Source organism: Ambystoma mexicanum, chromosome 3p, assembly GCF_040938575.1.
Source record: "Ambystoma mexicanum isolate Mex_15411 chromosome 3p, UKY_AmexF1_1, whole genome shotgun sequence".
Classification (NCBI taxonomy): Eukaryota; Metazoa; Chordata; class Amphibia; order Caudata; family Ambystomatidae; genus Ambystoma; species Ambystoma mexicanum.
Window position 1 is genome coordinate 11,016,374 of NC_090925.1, and position 17,705 is coordinate 11,034,078.

Here is a 17,705-nt window from a genome sequence, read left to right on the forward strand (position 1 = left end):
CGTCCCGCTTATTACATGCACTCCAAGGCCTTCCCCTCCACAGCCTTGGATTACACTACCATCCTCACCCTGAAAACAACAATGAGAAAAAACCTTCACACTTGGCAAAGATCTAGACACTCCTCAGATCATCCACTCGTGACTGCTCTTCAAAACTACTCCTCTGTTCTCAACTGTGCCAAGCGTGACTTCTATCTCTCTCTCATTCCGTCTCAATACCCTAAACTAGGTGCCTCCAAAAATCTCTCAACTCATTTGTCTAATCTCCTAAATCCTCCTCCATCTCCTCTACTCTTTCTGCTAACAATCTCTCTACTTTGCTTCAAAAACGTCCAACATTCAAAATACCCTTGCAAATTACCTTCTATCCCCACCTCACTGTTCGTACTTTTCTCCACCGCCTCTACCCTCCTCTCCTGTGACAATGCTTTCCTTTGCCCCCACTAAGCCTGATGAGATTCTTGCCCTGCTCCTCAGTCTGGTCTAGGGCAGAGAATAGGAGTAGGGTGAGGTTCAAGACAGTGAGGCTACACTCGTGGACGAGGAGAGACTCAGAAAAAGAAAAGGAAGAAGCACAGCTGTCAAGGGTTGATTTAGGTCAGGACGCAGGCAGGAAAAGCCAGGTCTGAACTCTAATGCAATAGTTTTGGTTTAGCCCAATACCCCAAACTAAAAAGTGGTCCATGTGCTGTAGCACCAAATCACAGGTTCATTGCACTGATGTGATAGAGCAATGATTTGCTCAAGTATTCCTCCAACATTTACAGGAATCAGCTGCTTCCAAGGGTGTTCTACCGTGATCTCAGACAGGATTCCAAGAAAGGAAATCCACAATAATGAACGTTGTTGCCTTTCCTGGGTTGGTGAAGGGGACCCTGGCAAGGAACTTGGCCCCCCGTTATTGCGCATTCATGGAGGTCTCCACAGCCTTTCGTCAATGCAACAGGGTCCTCACAAATTACCATTAGGGAGCAGCAGGCAGATCATTACGATTCGAGGTGCTTTACTCTGATCCATGGATCAGTTTGGGGTCAGAAAACCCTAATCCCCAGCAAACTAATGGTGATGGTTTCTCTTCTGCCCAGCCTTGGGCCTGCTCGGGTTCCAGCCAGAGGAGTGCAGTGAGTGTCTGATGATGTCACAGTGATATGTGCCGGGAGCTAGAAGGTGGCCATGGGTGAAGGCAAGCTTATTTCAGTGCCACCAGGACCAATCCTGCCCAGGACAACATAGTGGAAGGGTTGGGGGGAGCTAAGAGCCACCGGGAGAAGGAAGGTATTCGACCTGGAAACGACTTCATGTGGCAGGGGAAGGAGAGAAACAGAAATACTGATGGGAACATTAAGGGCATACGATTGCATTTGTATGGTAGTGATTGTGTGTAAAACAGCTGGTGGCAAAGACAGTGCAAGAAGAAAAAAGTGGCGTTTGTGCAAAGGACAGGCAGACACATACGTCACAAAATGGATCTAAAAAAACTGCTTTACAACACAAGCTTCACAAATATTACACAATTACCCAGTGAAATGCTCCCTTAAGCTCCTGTGTGCGGTCCTCATGCTAGCAAAATGCAGTACCTCAGTGGCCTGGAGCTCAGAGAGCCAGTGTGGTGGATATGAGAGTCAGGACAGGTCCCAGGAGCCCTGAGTGCAGTAATCCCACACCCGCAGAGGCTCCGTAATGAATGCACCGGACATGACTATCCACCGAAAGGCTTATCTGGCACCAGTGCACATGAAGGAATACCCGCCCTTATGATGTTAGATCACTGCGTGTTCATGAACCCATGTGTGACGTCTTGAACTGAAGGCGTGCATGCGTATGAATAAAGACGGTCTGTGCGGCAGTTGCCGCCGGGACCCTATACGGCACAGACGTTTTCCTCATTGTGTCAGTGAGTGTGTGCGTGTGGATGCAAGTACGGGGCGGCCCGAGGCATGGGTGCGCCCATCACATTGGCGACGAGGACGGGTGTGGAAAGGGAGACATGTCAATGGCAGATTTCTTCCCCAACACACCACGGACCTGACACGAGTGATGGCGGCCATTTGCAATTTCACGCATGAGGCAGTAGCGGCCCGCAAGAGTGCTTGTGCGCTGCCCACATGCTGAAGGAGATACATATCTTCAATTTTTGGAACCCCTGTGGTTCTCCAACCCGGAGGACTGCGGAGAAGACTGGTGAGGAGGGACTCTTCACGTTGGAGAGGCCTTTGAGGCCACATCTTGGTGCCTGTGGCAGGTGACAAGGCTGATGCACACCAGGGCAGTGCAGTACACACGACAAGGTATGTGCATGTCCGCGTGAAGTCAGGTTTGCGGCCTACAGGACAGTGGGAGGTGCCTGTGCAACCTATGAAAGAATGACGGATAGCAACGGAGAAGCTACCGCGCCACCCAAAGTGATGTGTCGGCAACATGGCGTGTTGCTGCCAATGCAAGAATTTGACATGTCTGGTCCACCCTCAAAATTGGGCCGAAAAGGGCTCCTGTGGATCAAGAAATTGGACATGTTTTTCACAGCCACCAGAGAGACCGATGATGATGCAAAAAGGGCCACTCTGCTCTATTCAGCAGGCATGGACGTTCTATGCATATATGAGTCCCTAAATTTTCTGGTGGTGACGTATGCAACTGTCAAAAACGGCGCTCCAGAACTATTTCATTCCATTATCCAATCTTGACTTCAAGAGGTTTCTGTTTTGTGGTGAGAAGCAACACGAGGATGAATCTCTCGACAAGGTTTGCGCATGTCTGCGGCAAATGGCAAGAACCTGCAAGTGGGACAACAATGAAAACATGATTCGCAATCAAGTAATCCAAGGTTGCAGTTCTGGCAAACTGCGCAGACAGATTCTGCGGGAGCCAGGTATGACTCTAACCCAAATATTAGACAGTGGCAGGGTGTATGAGCTTGCCGAGACGAGGGGTGCGAAGATGGACGCGGCTGTGCACCCTGGCAAATGTGAGGAGGCGTTTGCAGTGGGGAGGCAGGCCCCGTCGAAAACTCGCTGCTGTCAGAAGTGCCAGGAGGTGGCTCCTGCGCAAGGGAATGCTGCCATATGCCAATACTGTGGGTACGATGTGCCCCGCTCGGAGGACTGTCTGGCCAAAACGAGAGTCTGTGGAAGGTGCAACACTCCTGGTCATTATGCCAGGATGTGTCACGCAGCTGCCCCGGTAACCACGCATCGAGAGCCGGCAAGGGCGAGTGGAGGTGGCTTCAGGAGGCAACGCAGCATCACCTCGCTGGAGCAGGACACTCAGAGGCTCAACATCACTGAGGAGGAGGAAGATGAAGAGGACATTTTCTTCATGTCAAACCTCGCGACAGGAGTGAAGAAGAGGCGACAGCCCACATGCATCGTGGATATTCAAGGCGCCCCCACCCAGGTTTTGATTGACACTGGGGCATCAATCTGCATACTGGCCACTGAACATTACAAGGCCATCCCGGGCCCACCCCCGCTGGACGTGTCAAGGGCCAAGATATTCAACTTTGGTGGTGACACACCGCTACCCATTCAGGGTGTGTTCGTTGCACCAGTAACTCGAGGGGACAGGTCCATCAAGGCAAGATTTTTCGTCACTGACGTCAGCCCGCACTCACTCCTGAGCAGTGCTGCATCAGAGGCACTGGACCTCGTGCATTTTGCCCTTGAAATTTACTAGGTAGACACGGATCAGCTCCTAGACAAGTTCTCCAGCATTTTTCAAGGGGTGGGCAAGTTGAAAGCTCCCCCAGGGTGTTTGCACATCGATGACACTATCTGGCCCACAGCCCTAAAGCATCGACAAATTCCTTTCCACCTCCGGGCACAGGTGGAGAAGGAACTGCAGCTACTCGTTGAAATGGACATCATTGAGAGAGTAGAAGGGCCGAGGCCCTGGGTATCACCCATTGTAGTGGTGCCCAAACCGAAACAGCCAGATGCCGTCCGCATCTGCGTGGACATGCGTCTCCCGAACGCTGCCATTAAACGGGAAAGGCATATTACGCTCATGCTGGACGAAATCGTGGGAGAGCTGCAAGGGGCCAGGGTGTTCTCCAAGCTGGATCTGAGGTCAGGGTATCACCAGCTGGAGCTTCACCCAGACTCAAGGTACATTATGACCTTTACCATTCATGAGGGCTTCTATCAGTTTAAAGGCCTTAGTTTTGGCATTTCCTCCACGGCGGAAGTCTTCCAAAATGCCATCAGGGGAGCTCTGGCTGGTCTCAAAAGGGTACTCAATATGAGTGATGGCATTCTGGTTTTTGCAGAGTCCCGGGCCGAACACATGAAGAGACTGGAGTGCACGCTGCAGAGGCTGAGTGCGCTAGGCCTTACTTTGCATAGAGGGAAGTGCGAATTTTTCAAGGATCGTATTGGATTCTTTGGATTCATATTCCATGCCAATGGCGTTTTGCCAGACCCCGAAAAAATTAAGGACATCCGCGAGGCGGCGGAGCCCCAATCCCCCACGGAGGTACGTAGTTTCCTGGGGATGGTGAACTACTGTGGGTGATTTATCAAAGGTCTGGCGTCCCGGTCTGAACCTCTCCGAGCTTTGACCAAAAACGACGCTATATGGGTGTGGGACAAGAGGGAACAGGATGCCTTCCTGGAGATTAAGCATGCTCTCTCAGATCAAGACACATGGCTTATTTTGACCCCACTGCCGAGTCGGAGATTGTTGTTGATGCCAGCCCGGTGGGACTGGGTGCGGTTCTTATGCAGTCAGACACCAGAGGGGACATGTGACCCATCGCCTACGCGAGCAAGGCCCACACGGACACCGAGGGACGCTATTCACAGATTGAGAGGGAGGCATTGGCCATCCTAAGGGGCTGCCGGCATTTTCGCCTATACATACTTGGAAAGCCTGTCACGGTCGTGTCGGACCACAAACCGCTTCTGCCCATTCTGGCGGGTGTGTCATCGAAGCCTCCACCGTGGATCGAGCACTGGATGCTGGCACTTATTGAATATGGGGTCATGCTCGTGTACAGGCCGGGGACGAACAATCCAGCGGATTACCTGTCCTGCCACCTGAACTATGGGAGAGCGCAGGGATCCGATGAGCTGGTGGATTGCCAGGTATTCGTGAACAACATTGTGGAGAGCGCGATGCCGGTAGCGCTGTCTCGAGAGGTAGTGGCTGAAGAGTTGTCATCCAACGAGGTATTCCACATTATACAGGCAGCGATAAGAAGTGGAGATTGCAAAGAGGTGCTCCAGAACAACGCCAGACGAGATGTCAGGGCCCAGCGAGATCTCCAGGCACTTTGAAGGGTAAGGGACGAACTCTCGTTATCGGACGATGGGTTGCTGCTTCGTGGACGGCAGATTGTCATTCCGCAGTCACTGAGGGCTCGATTTCTGGAGCTGGCACACACGGGTCACCAGGGGTTGCGAAAACCAAGGCGCGGCTAAGACCCAAAGTGTGGTTCCCTGACCTGGAAAACCTAGTGGAACTGCATGTGAAGAGGTGTCTACCCTGCCAGGCAGCCAGTCCCATTGAGAAAGCTCCACCCATCAGCTCCATGGAAAGAAGTGAAAGCCTGTGGGGCACAGTCCACGCAGACTTTGGGTCGACTAGGAGGGGCATGTACTTTTTGGCCGTAGTCGTTCAATGGTCGAGATATCCAGAGGTGGAGGTGGTGGAATCAACGGCGAGCGAACACACCATCGTGGCTTTGGACAGAATGTTTGCGACCCATGGCTTCCCAGAGATCCTATGCTCGGACAATGGGCCGCCATTCACGGGGAACCAGTTTGTCCAGTACCTGAAAGATAAAGGAATACAGCACCGCAAAGTATCGCTACTCTGGCCCAGGGCCAACGGAGAAGCTGAAAGACTCATGAGGACCCTGAACACGTTATTCAGAATATCGGCCAACGAAGGGGGTGACCTGAAAAGGAAACTGGTGGAGTTTCTTCGGGAATATCGAACCACAGCCCACCAGTTGACCGGAGTTTCTCCGGCAGCAGCTTTGTTTGGTCGCTGCCAGAAAGGCCTCATCCCAGAAGTCGAAGGCCGCGAGCCCGGAATCATCGATAACGACAAAGTCCGAGAGGAGAGAGCGGCACGCAATGAGAAAGAGAGTGTGCGGAGATGTCTGCAGGAAAAGGAGATTGCAGTGGGAGACTCAGTACTGGTGCGGAACTGTCAGCCAGAAGGGAAGCTATCGCTCCCGTATGAGCCCCAACCGTGGACAGTTACCGATGTCAAGGGCACCATGGTCACCGCGGCCAACGAGAAAGGGACCGTCACCCGCATCCAGTCCTTTTTCAAGAGGGTGGATGTGCACCGTCATGAGGAGGAACCGGAAGAGGTTTCCCCGCCTGAAACCGGGGCTCAGAGCCTGGAGGTAGACCTGCCTGTGGATACGCCACCACCAATGGATAACCCGTTGCCGACCTCCAGGAACAGCAGCCGGTATCCTGTGCGACATGGTCGCAGACTGCCTGTTCGTCTCAAGGACTACGTCAGACTGAGCCGACGTTGCAGTCAGGTCAGCGACCCCCGTTCGGTCTGTTTATTGTTATCCTGTTATATGGTTGTTATCAGTTGTTTTTCTGTTTAAAGAAAAGGAGGGATGTGACGTCTTGAACTGAAGGCGCGCATACGCGAGCCTCGCTATGGCCCGCGCATGCGCCGTATGAATAAAGACGGTCCATGCGGCGGTTGCCGCCGGGACCCTGTACCCGGCACAGATGTGTTCCTCATTGTGTCAGTGAGTGTGTGCGTGTGGATGCAAGTACGGGGCAGCCCGAGGCACGGGTGCGCCCATCACACCATGCGCCTGCAACACAACACTGCGACTATGTGTCTGCCCACTTCACCAAAACAATGCACAATATTCAAGAACGCCTCCACAGAAAAGAAAACTTGCCAACACACAATTACAGCAAGGCATTATAAATACATGTGTGAATGATGAATTTGAGAGATGCAGGTTTTCTGTGCATGTGAAATGATTGCAGTTACAGAATGCTGCGACGCCCTGGCATTTCATTGAGCAGCGGCGCATAAAGGTAACAGTGATCAACACTGCCGTCCATCCATCCAGTGTACATCAAACATGCCGACACAAACGAGCCACCGGACATCAAACACGCTGACACGAACAATAGAGCATTGCCGACAGTCCTGCAAAAGCACTGCCATGACAGGTCTCATTTGGTTGGTCAGCTAATCAAAGGAAAGGTGGGGAGGATAACCTCCAGGCAGGATCTCACTCAACACTGAAAAGAGGTCAGGCATGGCTTCCTGCTACAGAGATTTATTTTCCAGGAAGTAGAATTCACTGGGCTGCATGGTCCGTGTGTGAACTGCAATGTGACGCTACCTACTGAAAAAGGGGGCTTATGAGTGACCAACAGCTGGCCATGCTGTAAAAAGATTAAATGGGAGCAGACGCCCCTTTGATCTGTGTGGAAGACACAGGTCAGATGGTGATACCTAGGGCTAACAAAAGTACATGAAGATGCATGGTATCTTTCCCATTCAAAGATGGCCACTAGCTTTGGCTTGTTTCCCGATAACTGCCTTGGAGACAGTCATCCAAGATGGCTGCCTCCATGGAAGAGCTCAGAGCTCAAAGAGTTCCGAGATGGACAGTAATGTATGTGATTAGACATAGGGATTTGCATGGATAGGGGCAGGGAATAGGAGGGTATCCATAACCAAACAACGCCAAATACACTGGGTGCCCCTCCTAAAATGTCAGCTCCATTGAACAACATTACAGACCCTCATTAAAAGCCCATATTTGTAGCTCTTAGGTTGAAGCTCTTATTTTAACAAGAATAGTTTTGGCTTAAAGGTTGCGCTTTCAGCACCACCTAATAGTCCAAACAAAAAATTAACTCAAACAGTAACTCTAAAAACTGAACTCTATGTCTAACTCTAAACTGTAACTATACATTTTAACTCTAGTTGTAAGTTTAATTCTAAACTCTAACTTTACACTTTGCCTCTAACTCTGTATAAACCCTAAACTCTAAACTATCTACAAACGCTAAACTATCTTTAAAGTCTGAACTTTACCATACTAGAATCCAAATATTATACGACCTGTTTCATTTTCTCAGCAAGACATCTAGAGCGACTTCTAGCGGTACAGGGAAGTCACTGAGCCAAACAAGGGTGGCATGGGTTTAGGAAATGTACCTAAAGAACACCCAGCACCCTGCAGCAACCTCCACCCGAATGGCACTGGAACCGGGCATGGCACAGCCTTCAGGGAACTATGGAAGAGAATAAAAAGAAAGTTCCAGGAAGTCGAAAACCCGCCCGGTCTATGCAGAGGCTTTGATTGGGTGCAACAGGGACTTCCACAGAGGGACTGTTTAAGAATTTTGATTTCCCTAGCTAATTATTTCCCTTTTGTATGTATTTCTTATAGCTATAGATATATATCTGTTACTGGACAGTGTGAACTACTTTTTACTTGTAACTTTTGTCCTGCGGTGAGGTAAGACGTTTCATTTATTTTTTGTATTAAAAATGTGTTTGTGCCCCTGTGAGACATTTTCCATATTATCTTGTGCAGGGACGTCATTTAAGGGTCACCAGAGGTCGCAACTGCGACCTCTGAGGTCTCCCTTGAGACCTCTAAAAAACAAAGACAAAAAAAGTTTTAATTTTTTTTGTAATGCAAGCTCCTGTGCTGTGGCCAGCACCATGTGGCTCTTTACTTCTGGAGTGGCTGGCTTTCTTGTTCAGGCCTATAGCACTGCAGCAACTTCTGTCTTAAAAATTCCTTCACAGTTTTAGTTAGTCCAAGGATGAATCAACAGGAACAATACAGAGATGTGAAAATTTGGAGAAATAGTGTAGTGTGGGGTGGGTGTTACGGAGCGTACTTAAGGTTTGTACGCATGCGCAAGCCTCGTTTCGGCTCGCGCATGAGGGTGAAATAAAACAGAACCCGAAGGCGTCATTTCGCCGCTCAGACTCTGAATTGCATAGACGTGTCTGTGTATTATTGACGCAGGTGCATGTGTGAGTTTACGGGCAGCCTGGGGCAATCCTAGAAGCTAACATTGGCGATGAGGAAGACACTAAGGGGGGTGGGGGGAATTCATCAGTTGAGTCTGCCCCATATTACTATAGGCTTCTGGTGTGGCTCGAGCTACCATCATTCGTTCAGGGGTGCGTGCCTCTTCTACTTCCATGATTGTTTCACTCTTGGATGCCACACGCTTGGCTTATGTGTCTGCTGCGTGATTTCCGCATGACACAAAATCTGTCCCATGAGTATGGGCGGCGCATTTCACGACCGCTATGCCCACTGGGAGCTGCAGTGCTTTTAACAGCCTGTCCAATAAGGCTGCATACTGCACTGGCGTGCCGTCCGCTCGGAGAGAACCCCTCCTTTTCCAGCGCGCTAAACCTGCATGCACTGTTGACATCACATGGGCGGAGTCGCTGTACACCGTTACTTCTGGATCTGCGTGATTCTCAATGGTGAGTATCAGCGCCAATAGTTCTGCCGCCTGTGCTGAATAATGAGATGGTATTCGTGCACTGACGAGTATTTGAAATTCTCTGTTTGCTATGTGTTTTATTATGGCAACGCCTGTGTATCTTTGCCCGTCTTCTTGGTGGATTCTTGAAGAACCGTCAATGAAAACGATCTCACCACCCACCAGGGCATTTTCCTTCACCCTGGGGATTTCATTATAGAATTCTTCATAGTTTGCGCAATCATGTATCGGCTCTCCTTCAGTGACTGACTCAGCTATGAACGTAGCTGCGTTTACAGTTTTACATCAAACTATTTTGATCAATGGATTATATATAATCACTTCATAGGCAGAAGCCCTCTGTGATGCTAATGTGCCTTTTGGTTTCTCCATGGTGACGAATAATGAGTGCTCGACGTATAATGTCATGGAGCATCCCATTACAATGGTTGTCGCCTTCTCTATGGCGAATGCTGCGGCAGCTAAACTTTGTTCGCATGAGAACTGGCCTCTCATTACTGGGTCCAGATTTCCACTATAATATGCCAGGGGCTTGTACCACAACAAGGTTTTCTGAGCGAGCACTGCCGTCATAACTCTGCCATCTATGTGTGAGAATGGGTAGAATTCCTCTGCATAATTAGGAATCCCGAGAACTGGAGCCGTGCAAATCGCTCTCTTGAGTTCTGCGAACCCTTTGTCCATTGCCTCAGTCCATTCGATCTGTTCCTTTGTTGCTTGGGCCTTCTTTAGGGCCTGGAGTAAAGGCTTGGTATATGAGCTGTAGTCGAAGACCCATGTTCTAACATAATTGCACAGGCCTAAGAAGCTCTGCATTTGTTTTATCGTGAGTGGCTTAGCCGTGTTCATGGCTTCAGCCCTTTTTGGGGTCACCTTTTTCCCTTCATGCGAAATTAACTGGCCTATGTACAGCACCTCTTGTTGACAGTATTGTAGTTTTTCCTTGTCAACCTTATATCCTTTCTCAGCCAGTATAGTCAGTAACTGGATAGAATTGCGTCTGCATTGCTCTTTAGTGATGCTGCAGATCAGAATGTCATCCACATACTGCAAAATAACACTGTCTACTGCAATATTGCTTAGGTCCATTTGCAGGATTCTGTTGAAAATGGACGGGGACTCACAATACCCGTGTGGCAATCTCGTGCTCTCCAGACGCATTTGTCTGAATGTAAATGACGTCAGATCTTGCGAGTCACAGTGTAACGGATTGTGAAAAAAGCATTTTTCAAATCAATCACCGTGAAGTATTTTGCCGCGATCGGTATGTTACACAAGATCGTAGATGGATTAGGGACTATAGGGAACTCGGCTTCAACAATATCGTTTAATGCTCTTAAAACTTGGATTAAACGCCAAGATCCTCCCTTTGATTTCTTGACGGGATAAATCACTGTATTACATGGTGATTCTGATGTCACTAGGATGCCCTGGTCCCTCGTGGCGGCAATTGTCTTCGTGATCCCTTCATCCGCTTCTCTGGACATGGGATATTGTCGTGCTCTTGGTAAAATTGCTCCTGGTTTTAGTTTCATTTTCACTTCCCCTGCCTCTTTCAGAAGGCCTACATCATAGGGCCTGTAGTCCATACCGAGACAGGCACCTGGGCCATATCTTCATCAAAGTATGAGGGACAGATCAATGCTAACATCATTCCCTGTGGCACTTCTCGTTTGATCATTTTGACCCAGAATATGAGACTTAATTCCACCCTCGTCTCTTCTAAGTCAGGGTGTTCTTCGAACAGATCGTCATCGGTGACGTCAGTCACTCGATACCCTTCTTCAATGGCGATAATTGCACACCATTGTCTGCCTTCGTCGTTGAACCCTTCCACCATTGCTACCTTCCCCCGTACTGCGGCAATATGTATCTTTAAGGGAAATACTTGTTCCCCTTCTTCAAGCATGGCTATTCGTGGTCTGAATAGAAACTCGTCAGGGGTTCTCATGGTCCTATCTGCAAGACCCGGCAACCCCGCCATAAGCACACGTATGCCATATGCGAAGACTTCTGGTTCTAATGGTATAGCACTCATGGCTATATGTCCGGAGTATGCTCTAATCATTTCGCACACATTTGAATAATGCATTCCTGGAGTGGAGCATACTATGCCCTTCTCCGTGAACGATATAGTCATATTCAACATTGTCATTAAGTTTCGACCCAAGATGTTTACTGGGGTCAGACGTGAATATAATAAAGGTACATTCATCTCACAATCTCCTACAGAGACTGGGAGATTGTCCGTAAAGGGAACTCTGCTGTGAGCTCCTGTAAAACTCTGAGTATCTATGGCCTGGCCGGACAAGGAAAACTTGCCTTCTCATATGCACAAGCGTTTTACACCTGTGTCAACTAAGAAGGAATATTCTTTCCCCCATATGACGACATTTACCCTTGGTTTCCTGTTAGGGTCTGGTGTCACTGATAGGATAGAACACATCAGGGTTCCCAGCGAGCTGCCCTATTTCATGTATAAGTTCGGTTCACTGTATGCTTGTGTATTTTCTCCATTCCTAGGGTTGCCTCCCTTTCCAGAGTTTGTGCCTTGATACATTTGCAGTGGTGCCTGTTGGGATCGCCCTTGTGGCGGATTCCCCATGTTCGAGAGTTGAACCCCTTGTTCTGCACCTTGCTGCAAGCCTGGTGCTTGCTGCCGTACTGTGTGATTCGGTGCACCGCACTGTTGTGGGATTGCAGGCGGATTCACCGTGCCTGCTCCCATTCCTTGTCCATTTTGCCACATGCCTTGGCTTCTGCACGTGCGTGCCACATGCCCTGTTATACCACACAGCCAACAAACTGGTGGTGGTCGGGCTCTCTGTCCATATGACATATCTGGATTGCCATCTGCACGTTTTGAAAGCCTCCTTGATTATTCTGGAAACCTCCCTAATTACTCTGCCATCCTCTTCCTCTGAATCCCCTTCCCCTTGGGTAAAATCCCACGTTACCCTGGTTATTCTGCGACGGGTTAGTCGCCTGTTGTACGTTCGATTCAGCTGGGCTGGTCAGCATAGCTCCTTCGAGAGTTTCTTTTGTACCAGCTTTGCTTCCTCACCCTTACGAGTTGCCTCCTTTTTTCAATTCTTTTCTTGCAACAATCTACAGTAATGTGCAATAGTCAACTATTTTTCGGCCCATGGTTTAGCTTCTACTCCTACCAATTTCTTGAGCTGTTTTTGCACCGGTTCTGGTAACCCTTGGTACAATATAGGGTAGGATACAGGGATGGATTTCGTCCAAGATTCATGCGTTTCCAGCACCCGCATGTCCTGAAAATTCTGGATATAAATCAACGGATCTTGTGACTCTTTCATTTTTTGAGTCATTATAGCTCCCATATCGAAGTGTCTGCGTACAGCACCCACAGCGCTTTCCACACTGCTGCTCTACAGTTATTAAATGGTGCTCCGTCATGGGTAGTGTTAATTATGGTTACCCCAGGGTACCCTGCTCTTTTCCACACATTGTCTGCTCTCTCACCAAGTATAGCGATTAGTAGGCCCTTAATGTCCCCTATAGCTAACGTGACACCCCCTGTCATTTTCTCTAACTCGTGTATCCACTTCCCGGCTCCCGATGACAACATTGGAAGCTTGTTTTTCAGGTTCTCTTGATCCATGTTTGGCCATGGAATATATTGTGTTCATCTTCCCCCTTTTTCTAGCAGCGGGAATTGGAATACGCAGTCTTCCTTCTCCTTCTCCATAGCTCTCCTGTCTTTTGTTGGAGTAGCATTTCCGCATCGCCGTCTACCTGGCAATGTCCTCAATCTGTCTACATAGGCAGGTGCTGACCCCCCCTCAGACTGTGGGGTGTTCCTTCATGTCGGGCAGGCTGCGCGGCAGACTCTGATGCCCTAGATGCAGACTCACTGGCGACTGACCATCGTACCCCTGTGTCCCTTGGGAGCCGCTTCTCGCGCCGTCTCCCTCCTTCATTTATCTCGTCCTCCATTTCCCCTCCGCAGTCGGACATTGATTGTTCTGAATTCACACAACTCCTTGCATCATCATTGTTCTTACTAATTTCTAGCCTGTCCAGGAACAGTCTCCCGCTCCGACTACTTCGGGTGACCTCCTCTGTATCATATAACTGAGTGCTCTCCAAGCACTCGTCTTCCCTTTCTCTGTGGGATGTTGGCTCCAACCCCATTTCATCATATATTTTATCAATCGTTTCCCCGATGCTACTACTGTTGAAGTCATCTTCAACATTTGCCCCACTCGTGCCTGGTACTGAGTCATACGCGGGAAAGAATTCTTCGATATTTTCCCTTTCTACAACAGGATTGGGTTTTTTAACTTTCCGCTCCAAATATTCAAGATCGCGTGCCCTCTGTCTACGCTTACGTTCTATATCATTGTCAAATTCCTTGCATCTCCTCGCGTCTTCCCTAGTCCTTTCTTCTTCCCTTTTTCTTCCATTCCTACGTTCATTTACCTTTCTAACTTCCTCATACTTTCGCCTCTTTATCCTTTATTCACGTACTCTTTGCTCTTCTTCCAAACTTTGCTGATTCTGTCTGTACTGGTCATAGGCTGCCTTCTGTTTGCGAACAAGCTGTTTTTCTTGCACTTCGCAATATAGCTGTTCACGCCTCAGCCTATCTTTCCTTTTTATCCTTTCATCCCTTATTTCCTTCTCCTTTTCTCTCCCCCTTCTTTGCGTCTCATCAGACTTCTCTCTCGGTCGTACATCATCACTTCCCTTACCATCGAGTTTCAACAATATCTGTCCTCCCATCCATTCGTCTTTTGCAAATGCTATCTCATCAGTTCTGTCTTCACTTCCTTTCCACTTTTTTTCCTTCTTTCTCTTTATCGAGAGGTGCACCAATCTGTGCCTGGTCTTTTCTTTCATCATCGCATCTCTCCTTGTCCCTCGGGACTGCAGAGTTAAGATTAATTTCCTGATCCTTCCCCTTGATTTTGTCACTACTGTACGTAGGTGACTCATATGCGGGGTTGCTATACCCTGTGGCTGCCTTAAGCTCTCTTAACGGGTAGAGTCCCTCTGACTTACTTCCCTCGATCTCTGGCTCAGGCAGGGCTGGTGGCGCGGTAGGCGTCTCACCCCCCTCCGTGCATAAGTTCAATAGCCAGTCTGTGGAGGCTCTTCCTCCTTTGGCTGTTCGAACATTTTCCAAGTTCTAGAACAGCAAGGCGTTTTTCTTGTTTCTTGCCGGTATATGTGGCATGCAAATAAGTCGTCATATGTTGTAAGGCGGCTTTTTCGATAAGGACCCGTTCTGTGGCCACGGTATAAACATCTTGTGGGCGTTACCCTTAACCCACTTAGCACTATATTTCTTAAGTTTGGGTGCATGTTTAGGCAATTGCTCACATAAGTGGGCGAGTGGTGTAATATCCTCCAAGTTTGAATTCTGTTTTCAACAATATTTTCATGTACTTTCAATACTCCCAACAATATGAGCGAGCACCAAATACCGCAAGCTCCAATCCAATCTTTTCCCTCCAAAATGCAATATCATCAATTTATTCAAGAACATCAATCCATTTGCGAGTCCCTCTTAGTTACAGAATCGAGTAAAACCCAAACTTAATTTCAACGAATCAACGATAAAGTTCTTTACATTTGACATATAACAGAACACGCACGACAGACACTTGACAGACTAGACAGACACCAGCTGGACACACATATCCCTGCCTTCTAATCAATACCCCGACATGGTGTTTAAACGAACCCCTTTTGTGACATCTTTAATCGTCACAGTGGCCTAACTGTCCCCTATTATGTGGGCTCTGAGTTCACGTTTCTTCTGACCGCCATATTAAAGCGCAGGAACAAGGCGAATCCTCTTACTTTTTTATCTCAGGTGTCCTTCCTGGTATCCTCAGTTTTCTCTCGGGTGTCCTCCTCCCGGTAACCTCTGTTTTCTCTCGGGTCCCCTGCGGTAACCTCTGTTTTCTCTTGGGTGCCGTCCCGGTAACCACTGTTTTTCTCTCGGGTATCTATCCCGGTAACCACTGTTTTTCTCTTGGGTATCTATCCCGGTAACCACTGTTTTTCTCGCGGGTATCTATCCCGGTAGCCACTGTTTTTCTCTATTATACTCAAGTCATTATCCCCTTATATATATATATATACAGTCTTCTCTACTTCTGATTATTTTATTTTCCGCCACCCTCCGTTACTTTTTCTCTTACTTGTTCTTATGCCTACAAAACCTTTGCCAAAATATTGACTTTTTTGGTTCACTCACCGCTCCCATGGTTCCTCTCTGGATCTTCGGGATCACCACCCCTCCTTTACCGCCTCTTTCAGTTATTTCATCCGATCAACTGCCCGTAGGAACGAGAAGGGTTATGCTTTGAAAGGCAGGTTCCTTCAGACCTACTGCAGTTTTTCTTGTATTTACTTATACTATCATTGTCCACGGGAAGCTTCTCAGTCTACTCAGCAGAATAGCGAAGGACTTGTGATATTGCCGAAGGCCCAGAGTTACTTCGTGTCGATGGTCAATAGGTGTCTTAGTATTAATTAATCAATAGTTGATGGTCAAAACCAACCTCGTCGCTACCAGGTGTACTGGAGGGCAGAGTGACCTCTGAACCGGCCCATTGAGATTCAGAGCTCACCCTCCTTCAACTTAAAACGAGATAGCTGCACCTTGAGGAGGATGGGGTGCAGGATTCTCTTACTCCGACACAATTCAATAAGGACAACTCAATGGTTTGGCAAAGGGAAGTCCGTTTAATGACAAGTACAAAAATCGGGGAAACAAATGGAAATCATCAGTGATGCGATCGCCCGTCTCGCTTCAACTTCCAAATTCTTCATTCAGACAACAATAGTTATACCCAAAAATCATCATCATTGATGTGCAACACTCATAAGTTTATCATACAATTCTATTGGTTGGAAAATGTAACTTAAGTATAGGTGCTATATCTGTATATAGTAACAAAGTTTAAGGATTGGATAATTCTTATCGGGTGGATGTCTACATCCATCCCTCTACATCACTTGTGATAGACGTCACTACAAGCACAACGTCTTATTGGTTATACTAGCTATAGGACCCAAGATTATTAGGTCCATTGTGATTGGGCGGGTTACACCCCTAGGCATAAATCTCTACTTTAATTAGCAGCATGCAGAATAGACACCCAGGTGCTTTGTGCCCCAAGATTCACCATGCCTCCCTTCCATCAATCAGTACTTTAAGGCTATGTGTCAATTAGTTAGCTGAGGATGGCCTTGCAACTGTAGCTTCTTATCAGGAAATGTTATGGCATCCTCGGGTTCTGGGTGACATCAGACATTGGTACCTCTTCGCCCTTGGCTGTTCACGTGTCTGTCCACTGTGAATGTGCTTCATTCTCCTTCTTTTCATGTATTTGTTTCTTCCGTAGCCTCGCCACCTGCCTCGGGCCTCCTTATCTCGACCTTCACTGGCTGGCTGCTATGCTCTGAAGTTTCGATTCTCCGAGGCTGCCACCCTCCTCCCTTCCTTAGGTTGACCTTGAATTCCCAGGCATTGAGCTGCTTCTTACTGAGTTTTGATTCTGCTCCTTCCTTTGGCTTTGGATTGAATATGAATCTGGGCCTTGTTAGCCCTTTGCTGCCTGGGCTTAATTCTGCTTTTACAAAATGGAGTCGCACTTATATACTGTGCTTCATTGAGGTAGACATATAATTGGCGCATGCCTCTCTATTCTTCTACTAAGCATTGCAAGCAGTTCCGTTTTCTTAGCTTCGTGTTTTCCAAGCCTATTTACAAGCGTTAGCTGGTTGAAGACTTTCATCTTGCTTCACCGCTTCATGTCCTTACATTTCTTTATGTATCAACATCTTTTCTTCTTATATGTCCATTACATCGTTATTCTTTGTATTCTGCCCTTGTGTGTCATCTTTCTTTCATCGTTTATGTTCATCTGTACGTCTATCTGGGCTCTTATGTTGTCACCATCACCATTTACCCTCCATTAGGGCTCTTTGGGTCTCCTCGGGGACGGCATGTAAGTAGTCTTCATTTTGTGTCAGCTGCTGGTACGGTTGTCTCAGTGGGTACCGAGCTGCCCATGGCTGTCTGGTTATAGGCACTTCGATGGGTATTGCATTTCTGATGGGCATTGGGCAGGGGCCTAGAATTGTTCTCTGTTGGTTCATTTGCTCCTGATACATCACATATCTCGGCGAGTATGTCCCTGGTACCTTGAAATGGGGGTTTGGGGTGCAGGCCATGTCTGG